Below are 14,744 nucleotides of genomic sequence, written 5' to 3' on the forward strand. Positions count from 1 at the left end.
ATTCAAAAAATAACCAAAAGAGGGCTTCCCTGGCGGCGCAGTGGTTGAGAGTCCGCCTGCCGATGCAGGGGACACGGGTTCGTGCCCCGGTCCGGGAAGATCCCACATGCCGCGAAGCGGCTGGGCCCGTAAGCCATGGCCGCTGAGCCTGCGCGTCCGGAGCTTGTGCTCCGCAACGGGAGAGGCCACAACAGTGAGAGGCCCGCGTACCGCAAAAAAAAAAAAACCAAAAGAAAGTTGATCTAGCTAAACTAATATTGGACAAAACAATGTAAGGCAAAAAGCATTTATGAGAATAAAGCAAGGGCACTACTTAAGAATAATAAGAAGATAAAAGGGAAGATTAAAAAATATGAGGTACTGATGGAGTACTAGGTAGCTTGGGACAAGATGGGGTCAAGGGTACACATGATGAACTTTAAGATTCTTGGGAAAGAATAGTGCAGATGGTTGAGAATGGGTGTAACCTAATTGTTGGCAGTCCTCTCTTGTGGTTAGAAAAATTGGGGTAGAGATAAGGAGGCGTGCATTTTCACTTGTGTCCAGTGGCTATTCAGAAAAAGCTCACTTTGAAGTTTTCCCAAGTTATTCTGGGAGGCTTGAAAGTGGTATTTCATATGCTCCCAGGACCATTCTGCCAGCTGCATTAACTGAGCTTATGGTTCAAGGATAAGTTCCTAGTCTTAGTACTGGATCGGCTACCTCCTCTCAGGACCATGTGGTTCACATTTTTCTTATGGGTTTGCTGAAAGCAAAAATAGGAACTGCATGTACATAATAAGCACAAGGAGGCTGATTACTCAATGAAAGTTTACTACTCTTATTTTGACAAAACTACAAAACATCAACCAAGATTGTTCTTGTCATTGGAGGTTCATGTATTAAAGATCTTTTCTTGTATTAAAGAGGCTTATCCATTTTATATTCTACACCCCCCTTCTCTTGACATAGAATACATGGTTGTCAGTGGTCTATACCCCTTCTACAGAGGGCAGCCATGAATGGGAGTTAAGGGGCTGGTGAGCACATATTAAGGTGGCAAATGAATGTCAGGTTAGATTTAAATCTGGGGGGAAACTGAAAGCCTATTCCTTGAAATGACTGCTAGGCATCTACTCATTGAACAGTATAAGCATTAGTTAGGACCTCTCCTCCAAATGCTAGCAGGCATAGTATGGGAATGAAGTCAGCTATTGGGCAGATTTCAGGCATCAGGATAAATCCAGATTGGCTTTTCTCATTTGCTACATTATCTCAATCCACATGACAGATGGTAGTGTCCTGGTATAAAATGATATCACTGGATTAGGATGACAGCTATTGGGGAGTTCAAATTCTGATCATACTTTGAAGATAGAGTCAAAAGGATATTCTAATGTTGCAAATGGTATATGGCATTACCTGTTGCCCCCCAAACCACCCATATGTACACTTATGATGTTGTCCAATGTTTTAGAAATAGCAACAGTTAACTACTGAACCCTTCCCGTTAAGTTTGGCAGATTGACCACCCTTGCCCATCAGCTCTCCCTGCAAAAACTTCATTAAAATATCAGTGAAGAAACAAAAAAGTATTAACCACAAGGGTAAATTCAACATAAGGGAAAACCATGGATGAAAGATTTCAAAAAATGTTTAGACAGCAAACTGATGGAGGAGATTTAATGAACTTACCAGACTAGAAGAAGTAGAAATCCAAATACCTGCAAGAGGTGGGGTACCTATAAGAATTTATCTAATTTGCCTTGAAGAATGCCTAGAACATGGGCTGAGGTGTGATTGGCAACATGATTGGTTTAATATCTGTACATCAACTGGTTGAACTTGCCTGCTCCCCTGCACTTCCCTGAGCAGTCAGAGAACGACTCCACCCACCTCCATCGTATGCAGCAACAGGTTTAGTCTGGAGAAACTAAGCTCAGGAGCTCTGGATTCAGAGACAACAGACACAGGATAAGATAGGGGTGAGTGTTGGAGCTAAGAATATTGGAATTATGTAAACATCTATGTATTGAAATACTGGACTAGCAGGCTGCTTCTCCTGCTTTGCTCCTAGAATCCTAGACAGCCAGGTTGCTACCCTCCACCAACACACACAATGCACTTATTCCAATCAGCTTCTCATTTTTACATATAAAGGGAATGCCAATAATCACTGGACATTTGAGAAAAGACAACTCAAGAGGCAGAGACAAAAACAAACAAAAAAAAACTTGGACAAAAACAATCAATGGAACAGAGAACCAAAAAAATTCATAGTTAATATAATCAAAGATAGAAGAAAAGATTATCTGTTTATGAAGCCAAAACGGGATCTTATAGAAAAGGGAAAATCGAAGAACAATTTTTAACTTTGGAAATTAAGAATATGATGAACAAGAACAGGTTTGCTTCAGCTTCTGCTGATGGCATGGCATGGCGCGAGAGCTGCTGGGAGACCAGAGTCTGCAGGAGGAGATGCTGTCAGTAGGAGGGTGGGCATGGGCAGCGGTGTGAAGCTGGGCTCTGAGGCTGCGGAGGAGGTGGCAGAGGCAGTGGAGGGTTGGATGCTTGTTGGGGACACTGTTGAGCTGGTGGGTCACTGACCCAGGGAAGAGTCCATCGTGTTCTTCTGTGCTCAGCTCTCCCCAGGCCAGATGCTGCCTCTCCCACCTAGTGAAGGATCTGGGGGCATAGGTCTTGGCAGGCTGGAATAAGTTCAACTCTCTGAGCTACTGAAACTCTTACTTGGAATAGGAACAGAAATTCCCACCACAAAAAAGGACTGAGCTTGATGAAGGCTTCCCCTGAGAACAATAACATTGTGTGTTAAAGACAGAGACAGGTCAAGATTTAAGGGATTTAACCAACTTTTTTATTTTCAGTCTTGCACATAAACTTTTATCCTGGTTGTCAATATTTTGGACAGATCCTTGGCTTTTATGAAGGTGAAACCTAAAATTTGTCTTGCACTGGAGTCTGTTGTTTTTGCTGGCTGCCAGAAGAGTTGAAGAAGAATGCAATGATTCATCTTCTCATGAAGTAGTCTGGATTAGTCAATGTAAATGCACTGCTTCTGACAGAAAATGAAGGAAAAAAATAACTTTGGAAGAAAAATTAGAACTATGAAATGGAACATGCTGCTGTATTAAACTTTTTTTTCTCACACAAGACTATTATACTTCTTCATATTTCAGAAAGGAAAGAAATATTGAGCCTTGATAAACTGGAAGCTCAGCTGAAAGCTTGCAATTTTCTACTAGTCTTTGCAAAAGCAAAGCCATCCGTATTAACTTTGTGTCTTCTCAATCTGGAAGTAGAAACGTAATTCATTAAGTTATCGCAGTTTCTCCAGCTTGTTATAAAGTATTCAAAGATTAATGATACTGAGTCCTTTTACTGGAGGTAAGTAAGTAGTTTCTAAATGACTAGCTGGATATTTTCTCTTGAATGTTGCAAGAAGTTGGTTTGGATTGTCTATAGGCAAGAGCCCAGACCCTCCAAGACAGCAACTTTGGTGTTCCTGAGTTGTCAACAATACCAGAAGATTGCTGTCTTGATGAAAGTGAAAGTGAATCCCTTGTGGATGTGAGTTTTATTTTTTTTTTTTATTTTTTTTTTTTAACATCTTTATTGGGGTATAATTACTTTACAATGGTGTGTTAGTTTCTGTGGATGTGAGTTTTAGAGAATGAAGTCTCAGCAGTTCTCTCGCCATCTCAGTGATCAAAGATGCACTATCTTTTTCGACTCAAAAGTGGCACACTCTCTGTGTTTTCCATTTTAGAAATCTAATTACATTGTGTCAGAATTTAAAGTATACATATAGTTTATAAGCAATAAATGGGGAAGTAGGTAGTTTTTGGTCCAGCCCCTATCTAGGTAGGAATACAAAGACTGGAACACCTGCTGTCTATAATTATTCAGATCAGATCTGGTTTATTTTCATATTCTAAGCTATCAAATGGGTTAGGACCTCTCAAATGATTGAAAATGATTTAAATTTTGCACTGTAGTTTTTTCTTTGAATAAAATAATTTTTAGCTACTTTTCCATATGGATAATATATTTTGCTGGTAAGGATGTAGGGAGGTAAAGAGAGAACCTTTTTTTTCCCCATGATGAACTATAAAGCAGAAGACTTTGATATCTGCTGAGAATAAAAGAGTCGAGTCTGAGTGAAGATGAGGTTTGAGGGAGGGGAGTGGTGCAAGTTCTGAATGTGTTTTGAGGGGAAGGTTGGAGGGAACTAATCAAGGAAAGTAAGAGTACTGAGGTTGATGCTGACGTCCTAGCCAGGGCTGAAAATCATGAATTTATAGTAGTGCAAAATCAAAGAATTGGAAGATTTTTATCCAGTATTCTCAACTATCAAAATGTAGAAACAAAAAAGGTTAACTGTTACTGCTCCAGGATTTGGGTTTTGCAGTTGCTGAACTTCTGAGGTCCAAGCTCAGTAAGGAAGGAAGTTAGCCTAGGATGGAACCGATAAATCCAAAGAAAATGGGGAATCCAGGGACTAGAGGGTTTGTGGAAATTGTTGTGCAGATTTGGTGGGAAGGATAGTAGGAGAGAGGTGAAAAAACAAAAATTTGTTTACAAAGTATAGAATATGAAACTTTGAAATTTCTGAGTGAGCTATTAAAATGTGTTCTTTAGAGGAGCGCTGTAATGCAGAGGAGGAAAGGGTAAGGTGAAAGAGGTCTAGGGAATTTGAAACTAGGATGCCATCCTTTGTCTACATGAATGCTAAAATCTCCTAGAATTACGGCAGAAGTATGGCAGAAAAATACTGTGAGCCAGGTCTGAAGGTCTACATTCAATGAAATGAGCTTAACAGGGATGATGTACAATAAATAGCCTTAAATGAGGATGGACTTTTACAGGCAGATGGAAGAGTAAAAGTCAGGAAGAAGAATGAGGGAATCAGGAGAATGTCACCTCCACTATCTCTCCATATATCCACTTTCCTGTGGACATCGGAAAAAGAATAGCTTTCAGTAGAGAGGCTTACGGGAGTACTAAAAGTCACAATTAATCAAGGTCTGTCTTCCTGTAGCATCCATTTCCATGCTTGGCAAACAATTTCATACATCTCAGATTAATAGAAACTCAGATGCATTTTGAAGTAGGATGCTAAATTTATGTACATTAATGATAAAACAGCAAATGACAAAGAAAATTTACACTTATGAAATGCTGCTTTGGGCTAGTCCTATGGTTCCTTCCAAAGACTCTCTTTTCACTGTCACGTATGTGGAAAACTTTAGAATTATCTAGCAGGTAAGGGGAGGGGAAGCGGTCCTGAAAGAGAAGGACACAAGGCAGTTCATTATCCACAGAAAGGACTCTTGCATGGCAACGAATAAGGTGGAGGTTGTGTTGTTTAATAGAGAGAAAGATCAGGAAGAGACATTTGAAAACAGTAAGAGTGCAGGTGCCCAGGGAAAGAAAAGAGGAGAAAGTGTAGGATGCTGCAATTGTTCAGTGATTAAGAAAAACAGGAATGAAGATTGTTCACAGGTGATTGTTCTCAGATATTTTCCATTCTAACTTTTGCACAAGTCATTTTTGTGTGGGAAGTACTGTACCTTGCTTGTCTTAGGCATGTGGTAAGGACTATATGTGAGGAGATTTCAGCCAGTGTTAAGAGTGCTGATAAACCCAGGGTTTTTCATGGTGTTAGAAGCAGAGAGTCATTAGTTTAAGTTCCTTCCTCATAACCCTCCACGTATCTTATAATTAATTGAAATGGTGATGAGATGACTTAACTTTAGCTCAGTAACTCTTTTCTGTCAGGTCAGAGATAACCAATGAAGACCCCAAGACACGATTTCACTTTTTGAAAAAATTGGTTTTCATAATGCTTGTCTCTTCAACCTCCTTAGGAGAGACAATAAATGCATGCAAGCTGCTAACAATGAGTTTCTCAGCACGTTTAACTTGTTAAGTGCCCAAGTATCTGATCTTTTGGCCTTCTGCTCACACAGTGTCTTAAATCCCGGTTCTTTTGTTGGAACTATTTGCTTTTATCAAAAATTACAGCAACACTGGTATTTTTTTGCTCCTTAAGGGTTATTTTGTCCTCATGAGAGATCTCTAAAAATGCATCAGAGTAAAGACATAACCTCAGAACCCTTGAAGCGCTTTTCCTCTGTTGCCCAAATGATTCTGCTATTTTGAAATTATGCAGCATTTTTCAACCAGAAAGCTTCGTGAAGAATACTTCCTTCCTCAAATGTTTTTGGGTATTGAATTATAGTCCCTGTTTTCCCTGTCAGTGAAAGTGATCACATTATCTTCAGATAAACTAATTTCATGATTTATTAATATCATATGGCAGTAATTTGACCTGGTATGGCTATGAATGGTGAACTAGACTTTTTATGAGAAACTCTGGAATTTAAAGACGTATATTTTTGATCTAGCCTGAAAGAGCGGCAGTCATTTCCAGAAGGAGTGAAGGCAAGTCAGCTGAAAAATATTGTGAGTTTGGAGCCACTGATAAAAGGGAATTTTTCTAAAAAGGCAGGCAGTGGCCTCAGGAAAGGAGACTTGCTAACGGTACTGGGTACAGACAGGAAATAATAGAATTGCCAAATTGGGTTTTTGAGGATATCAGGATGAGACTTAACCTGGAATTATTGAGTTTAAGTCTAGCGAGAAAGAACAGAGTAACACCTGGGGCTGTTATCAATGGTCTGCTAGCCCAAGAGGGTAATAACAAAGTAATGCTAACCCTAGCATAAATTGTTTAATTTTTATTTTTAAGAGATACTCTTCTCACCTAGGTACAATAAAGCAACAGCTGACATCTATTAAACAAAATCCATACTTACTCAGTCATTTAAGCATCAACTGATTTACTGAATTTTTAAAAAGACTTAAAATTGTCCTAGAAAATTTCCCAACTGTATTGAGAGGTAGTGGGGATTTGTGATGGATGTTTAAAGATGATGTGACTTTGATAATTTGAAAAAGAAAGTGTGTGACATAAGGACTAGGATGAAGAAAGGCAATAGCTAAAAACAAAACAATGGAAGTCATATTATAAATATTAGAAAGCTATTTGAATGATAGATTGTTTGTATTTTTTTCGAATGGTCACAGAAAAATACTATACATCCCCAAATAGAAAAGTAGCACTGATTTAGGAATCTTAATCAATGATGTCATGTTGGATGGGCGAGGATTATATAGACAATAGGGTGACGGTGGTGGCTATTGCAATTACATAAATACTACGTGAACCTCCCTTGCAGGGCAAGCAGTGATTATGGAAAAGTAAAGAAGGAATAGGTGTGAGAGGCTGTGGTTGTAGCTGATTGCATTTAAGCAAGCTGTTTCCACCATTGGTTTAAGATAGATGTGGTCTGTGTGATGGTGATTAGGTCTACCAGAGTCTATCCTGCCTAACTGAGGAGGCTTCTTGGATGAAAACTTGACCTCAGAGAAGAGGGAGTCAATGACTCAATCTGTAGATATTCAAACCAAAACCAGGCATTTTTCATCCTTGGGGAATAGTGATGCTGAGTACACATCATTTTTGCCAGTTAGATTTGTCTCCTCTATGGATCTATATTTTAAAGTAAAAACTAAGTTTTTTAAAAAAGTCTCTAAGATGGGAACAAGCAACTTGGCTGTGTTATCCGTTAGTAGAACATAACACAAAAAGTGGAAAGAAGCATTTTCCTCCAATTCAAAAATTTGATGCTTCTGGGATTTGAGTGCCACTATTGCAGCATCAGCAGAAATGATGGGCAAGGCTAGGAACAGTGATCGTGATCCTCCAAGGCTACATCACTAACCAGAAGACATGCTTGTATTTAATGAACAAGGCTAAGGAAGAAAAGAGGGATAACAGTACAGGTGAAACTTTAAAAAAATATGACTTGGTTTAAGTACATGCGAGGTACCTGGTGGAACTCCCAGAAGTGCTTGGAAGGAAAAGAATTTTGCATAGGATTTGTCCTAAATTATGAAATAAGGGGGAAAAAAGCAAAAAAAAAAAAAAAAAAAAAGGATGGGGGAGGTGATATTTCAACTGATTTGGATTAGATGATGTGATAGATAGAATAATGGCTCCACAAAGATGTCCAAATCCTAATCCTCAGAGACTGTGAATGTTACAGGGTGAGGGGGAAATTAAGGTTGAGATTGGAATTAAGATTGCTAATCAGCTAATGCAGGAAATTATTCTGGATTATGCAGGTGGGTTCAGTGTAATCCAAAGGGTCATCGAGGAAGAAGGAGACAGAAAAAATAGAACCAGAGAAATGGCAGCACAAAAAAGATTCAACTAGTCATTGCAGGCTTTGAAGATGGGAGGAGGCCATGAGCCAAGGAAGGTGGGTAGCCTCTAGAAGATGGAAAAGGCAAAAAAAAAAAAAGAATTCTTCCCTAGAACTCTCATAAGGAATGCAGTCCCACTGACACATTGATTTTAGCCCATTTCAGACTTTTGTCCTCTAAAGCTGTAAGATAATTGATTGCTGTTTTAAGTTGTTTTAAGCCACTAAGTTTGTAGTAATATGTTACAACAGCAATAGGAAATCAATACAGATATGAGTTTATGGGAGTTGATGTGATTGATCAGGGAAGGAAAAGAGAAAAACAAATATATGAATCTTTTTTTGTTTTTTTTAAATTTAAGTGGTCAATTGGGATAACAATGCATCCAGAGAAGCCAACCATAATTGGCAATGGGAGATGTTTCGGGGTAGAAGATAATGAGAGTCAACTGATTTATGTTGAGTTTGAGGTAGTAGAATGTTATGAAAGCGTAAATATCCAGATGAAAAAATAGATTTGGATTTGGAAATTGACAATATAGAGAAGTACAAGAATAGAAGATTAGTCTAAAGAGTATTTTAGGCAAAAATATGGTTTAATTTTAGAGATTTTCAGATTTAGAGGTAGATCAAAATTATAAAAAATAAAATAATAGAGCAATCAGAAGTGGAAGGGGAACCAATAAAGGACAGGGATGAGTTTTAAGAGAGTTTGTGGAATGTAATTGGAGTTTGGTAAACATCTGTTGAATGAATAAAAGAGAAATATCTTACAAACTAGATAAAGGCTAAGACTGGGGTGGTTAAACGTGGCCTTGATAGTCAAGAGCAGTGAAATTGCTCCTATAAAATAATATAGACTTAGAAATTGACTAGTTTATTATACATTCCAAAAAAACACAGATTAGAGTTTATGTCCTGAAAAGTACCATCTAATAGCAGTATATGTGAGTGCTTGTTTCACTATGACCTTGCCCATGTGGAATGTTATAATTTGAGAAGGAGGATCTCAAGTGCATCCAACTAAATTGAGGTATATTCCTTGGTATATTATCAGTCAGTATATGACAAATTTTTATTTTGTATTTTTATACCCTTCATCTCCCAGCACGATCCCATCCCATTATGCTTTCTTTCCTTTTGTGCTTAATTTTTGTCCTGCCAATTCATACTTCCATAGATGTCTTTACATGTGTCAAGGTAAAATATACAGTATTGCTTCATATAATGCATATATACTTATATATGTATATATAAATTACATAAGTTTCATATAAATATTAGATTCATATATTACTACATGTGTTGCATTACATTTCTTACTTTTTTCATTCAGCCCATATGGAACTGGATTAAAAAATAAATATATTGGAATTATCCTCTTTTAGTACTCACCTAGGTTATCTAGTCTTCTATTGACTGATACGTAGATTGCTTCCAATGTTTTTCTACTGTTGTACTTCAATGAGCATTTTTATTCATGCCTATTTGTGTACCTGAACAAGAGTTTCTCTAGAGCTTGTTTTTGATTCTAGGAGATGTACATACCCTTATTGAACTAACAGATTTTATTTCCAAAATGAATGCTACTGATTACATCCAAAAATAGTGCATCAGGGTTTTTGCTTCCCTGAACCTGCAACAATACTTAATATTATTTGAAGTTTTGCCAATATGATGAACATGCAGTGTAGCCATTGTTACTTTTACTTGCACTTCTGTGATTACTACTGAAGTTGGTTTCCTTTTTGTATATTTAATGGTGTTTGTGTCTATAAATTGCCTATTCCTATCCTTTCTCAATTTTTTGTGGTTTCCTTATTCTTTTTTAGTCTTTTTTAAAAAATTGAAGTATAGTTGACTTACAATATTGTGTGAGTCTCAGAAGTACAGCAAAGTGATCCAGATATATAATTTTTTTCATATTATTTTACATTATAAGTTATTACTGGTTTCCTTTTTTCTTGATAATTTTTAAGACTTCCTTGATATTCCAGATCTTAATCCTTTTGTCACTTTTGGATGTTGCAAATACCCTCTTACTGCTAACGTTATCTGAGGGGCCCTTGTCTGAGGAAATCTTTATTTTTTGGATGTAATGTTATACATGATTTTTCTTTACCTCATTAATGCCTTTTGGTCTTATTTTAAAGTCATTCTCCATAGAGAGAGAAAAGATGTTAGAGTACACTTTCCACTAATTCTGCTTTTCTTTCACAATATGTCTTCGATCCATGGAGCTTTTTTTCTGTGAAGAGTCATAATTCCTTTGTGTTTTACATAGTATAGTGAACCAATTATTTCAACATCATTCACAAAATAATCCATACTTTATCCTCTATATAGTACTTTAGTCTTTTATCATTTTACATCCAATGTTGCTCTTTGGGAACCTCAGCTCAATGATTCAAATTTAACATTACCATTTTACCCTACAAATGTTGAGAATTTCTCTTTGTGTTTAATGTTTTTAAATATTTCTGTACTATTTATAAATATGTATTATTTTGTCTTTTCTGGTCTGCTTTGTACTCTGTGGCTTCTCATCTGAGGGCATGTATTTTTCTTTAGTTATGAAGATTTCATGACTATTACATCTTTAGTTTTTCCTCTCCATTATCTTTTCCTTTTTTAAATTTTTGGCTGCGTTGGGTCTTCGTTGCTGCGTGTGGGCTTTCTCTAGTTGTGGTGAGTGGGGACTACTCTTCACTGCGGTGAGTGGGGTTCTCATTGTGGTGGCTTCTCTTGTTTGGAGCATGGGCTCTAGGTGCACAGGCTTCAGTAGTTGTGGCGCGTGGACTCAGTAGTTGTGGCACACAGGCTTAGTTGCTCCGCGGCATACAGGATCTTCCCAGACCAGGGCTCGAACCTGGGTCCCCTGCATTGGCAGGCGGATTCTTAACCACTGCGCCACCAGGGGAGCCCCTCCTCTCCATTTTCTTATTTATTTTTTTCTTTCTGGGATTTCTATTAGATGGAAATGGATACTTTGACCTTTAGTGTTTGTATCTTGTAACTTCCATTTTTATAGAGTTGGGCTGAGGGTTTGTACAAGTACATAAAAGTCTATCTCATTCATTTAAAAGGCCATGTAGTGGGAGGACCTTCAAGATGGTGGAGGAGTAAGATGTGGAGATCACCTTCCTCTCCACAAATACATTAAAAAATACATCTACATGTGGAACAACTCCTACAGAACACCTACTGAACGCTGGCAGAGGACCTCAGACTTCACAAAAGGCAAGAAACTACCCATGTACCTGGATAGGGCAAAAGAAAAAAGAACAAAGACAAAAGAAGAGGGACAGGACCTGCACCTCTGGGAGGGAGCTGTGAAGGAGGAAGAGTTTCCACATGCTAGGAAGCGCCTTCACTGGTGGAAACAGGGGGTGGGGGTTGGGGGAAGCTTCGGAGTCACGTAGGAGAGTGCAGCCAAAGCGGAGAGATTCCCGCACGGAGGACCGGTGCTGACCAGCACTCACCAGCCCGAGAGGCTTGTCTGCTCACCCGTCGGGACAGGTGGGGGCTGGGAGCTGAGGTTCGGAATACGGAGGTCGGATCCCAGGGAGTGGACTGGGGTTGGCTGTGTGAACACAGCCTGAAGGGGGCTAGTGTGCCACAGCTAGCCGGGAGGGAGTCCAGGAAAACGTCTGGAGCTGCCTAAGAGGGAAGAGACCATTGTTTTGGGGTGCGTGAGGAGGGGGGGACTCAGAGCACCGCCTAAATAAGCTTCAGAGATGGGCGTGAGCCACGGCTATCAGCATGGACAACAGACATGGGCATGCAATGCTAAAGCTGCTGCTGCAACCACTAAGGAGCCTGTTTTCTTGAAAATGGTCAAAGGTATTCCTATTAGCATATAAACTTGGTATATGTAGCTTTAAATGCATGCATGACTTTGACTCTTCAAAGTTAGATACATTACTAAATAAGCAAATGTATGAATAACATTAATTTTTTTTAGAGAATGGACTTGTGTACAAACTATTTTGTAAATAGTCTTGTAGTTCTGATAAAGTTGGTTTGTTTTCTGATGTTTTCCAAATAATGCCTTGACAAATATATGAATCAACACAAGGTTATTCAAGGACAGACTGAACAATATCTACATATGTTTAAGTCACTCTTTTCTATTAAATTTGTTAATCACAAAGGGCTTTATTTTGGCATAGTAAGTTATCTGAAGACTTAAGACTTGTTCCCTATGAAGAACAATAATTATAAAATAACAAAGTATTTTTTTCCTGTTGGGTCCCTTCTTCTTGGAATCAATAATGACAAGTGATTTTAACACCTATGAAGGATGTCAACGTCAATACTTTACATTTGAAAATGTTACACTTTTCAGTGTTCTTTTATGTATGTGATTCATTTGATTTATTTTAAAAGAAATCCTGTAAGGTAGACAATATGGGTGTTTTAAAATCACCATTTAAAAAACTGAGGCTATTGAAGACCATCAAAGCTAAATGATATGTCTAATGAATAAAGACGTTTTTTGCCATGAGTAGGCATTAGTAAAGCCAAGGCTAGAAACTTTAAAATTCTAGTCCAGTACTCTTTCAAGAATATTCTTTATTCTTTTAATAAAGTCATTTAACTTTAGGTAACTGTTGCATATGCTTGAAAAAGCATAGTTACTTGCCCAATTATTTCTGTTTTCCTCCAGGGATTTTAACATTCTTATTAGGCCTTTTATAGTGTCCCATACATCTCCTATATTCTTCTTTTTTTATTCCTTTTCCTTGTATGTGTTTCAGTCCTGATATTTTCTACTAACTGGCTGAACTTCCACTTCACTAATCATTTCATCAGCTGTGTCTAATATCCTGTTACACTCATGTAATAATTTCTTAATTCCAGTAACTATATATTTCATTTCTAGAATTTCTTATATTGTAACAACTAATATAATAAAGATTAATTCAGGCAAACATTATACATGAATGCTAAAACAAATAAAATGTTGGGAAAAAGAATTTTCATGTGATCTCAAAGAATCATCCCACAGATTACTAACCACAGTCAAATGTACCTTTACCTGAAAAGATTTGGTGGTCACTTGATTACCAAATGACAACATTAGCATCATCAATAGTAGTATAATTGGTTATTGTATGTCTTCAGATGTGATACAATAAAAAAGTATGCTATATCATCTATTATTTCCAAAAACTGTAATTGTATCTAATAATAAGAGAACAATCAGACAAACTCAGAATATGAGACATCGTGCAAGACAAATGGCCTGGCCTCTTTGAAAACATCATGAGAAACAAAGGAAGGGCAACAAGTTCCAGATGAAAGGAGATTAAAGAGACCTAATGAACACATGCAAATGTGTAAACATCGGTTAGATCCCAGAATGGGAAAAATTCAATATTGAATGTTTATTAGACATTATTGAATTATTGTTAATTTTCTTAGGTATTATGGACATATAAGAGAACGTCTTCATTTATAGGAAATACATATTGAAATATTCAGAGGTGAAATGTCAAGTCATCTACAGCTTATTTTCAATTGATTCAGCAATATACACACACATATACACATACATATGTGTGTATATTTGTATATATAATGTAAGTCCTTATACATATAAATGTAACTAAATATACATATTTAATGAACAAGTTAAATTCACTGATAATAAAATAAATATAAGGTAATAAAACAATAAAATATTTTCCTTCTATATCAATAGAGAGGATAAATTATGCTTCTTCACACAATTTACTAAGGCAGAAAATGTGAAATACATTTTAGGTAGCTTTTCTTAAAATATTGAAAAGAAAATATATGAAATCTAAAGGAATAACTGCTACATGTCTTGAAAATGTGAACTATCAGAACATTCACCAGCTATCCTAGATATTAGAAACAAAATCTTAACATTATATGTTAAGTGCGAACTGACACTTTTTTTCTGGAAGTAAAATGTTCAAGCCCTGTGGGGTCTCTTATCTCTTCCAGGGTAACATATGTGTAGTGGACATGTTGTAGTATCATTTGACAAACTATATTTCTGGCTGTCCTTTCTGGCCAGAGTTCCATCATTCCACTTTCATTGCAAGTATTTGTGCTCCAATAAAGTAATTTTATCTTCATAGGAAGAGAGTCAAGACTTTTAGTTTGCTAGCCTGAGAATGGGGCTTCCAGGTACACTTTCTTAATGGATTATACAAAGTTACTAGCTTCACCTATGCTTTTTAGTCTAGCAATTGCACAAAGATATTTCTGTATTGCTTTTTTTCACTGTGTAATAAATTCTAGTATGATTCCCATGAGGTAGATTCTGTGGAAACATTTTCCTTACTAAGAAAAAATGCATGTGAAATTAACTTGCTTCTAAATCCTGGTGGAAGTGATGAAACTTGATGTTTAATGATGTTTCCTTGCGATTTAAAGTGCACATTTCTAAGACAGGGACAAGACTACAATTAAATTTCTAGTTTCCTCTATTGCCTAGAG

General features: G+C 37.2%; 1 pseudogene; it reads left to right on the forward strand.

Moving 5' to 3' along the window:
- The first annotated feature begins 2,727 nt into the window (after positions 1–2,727).
- LOC101337421 (cyclin-G2 pseudogene) lies at positions 2,728–3,741 on the forward strand (annotated as a pseudogene).
- The last annotated feature ends 11,003 nt before the right edge of the window (positions 3,742–14,744 follow it).

The sequence above is a fragment of the Tursiops truncatus genome, chromosome 11, assembly GCF_011762595.2.
Source record: "Tursiops truncatus isolate mTurTru1 chromosome 11, mTurTru1.mat.Y, whole genome shotgun sequence".
Classification (NCBI taxonomy): Eukaryota; Metazoa; Chordata; class Mammalia; order Artiodactyla; family Delphinidae; genus Tursiops; species Tursiops truncatus.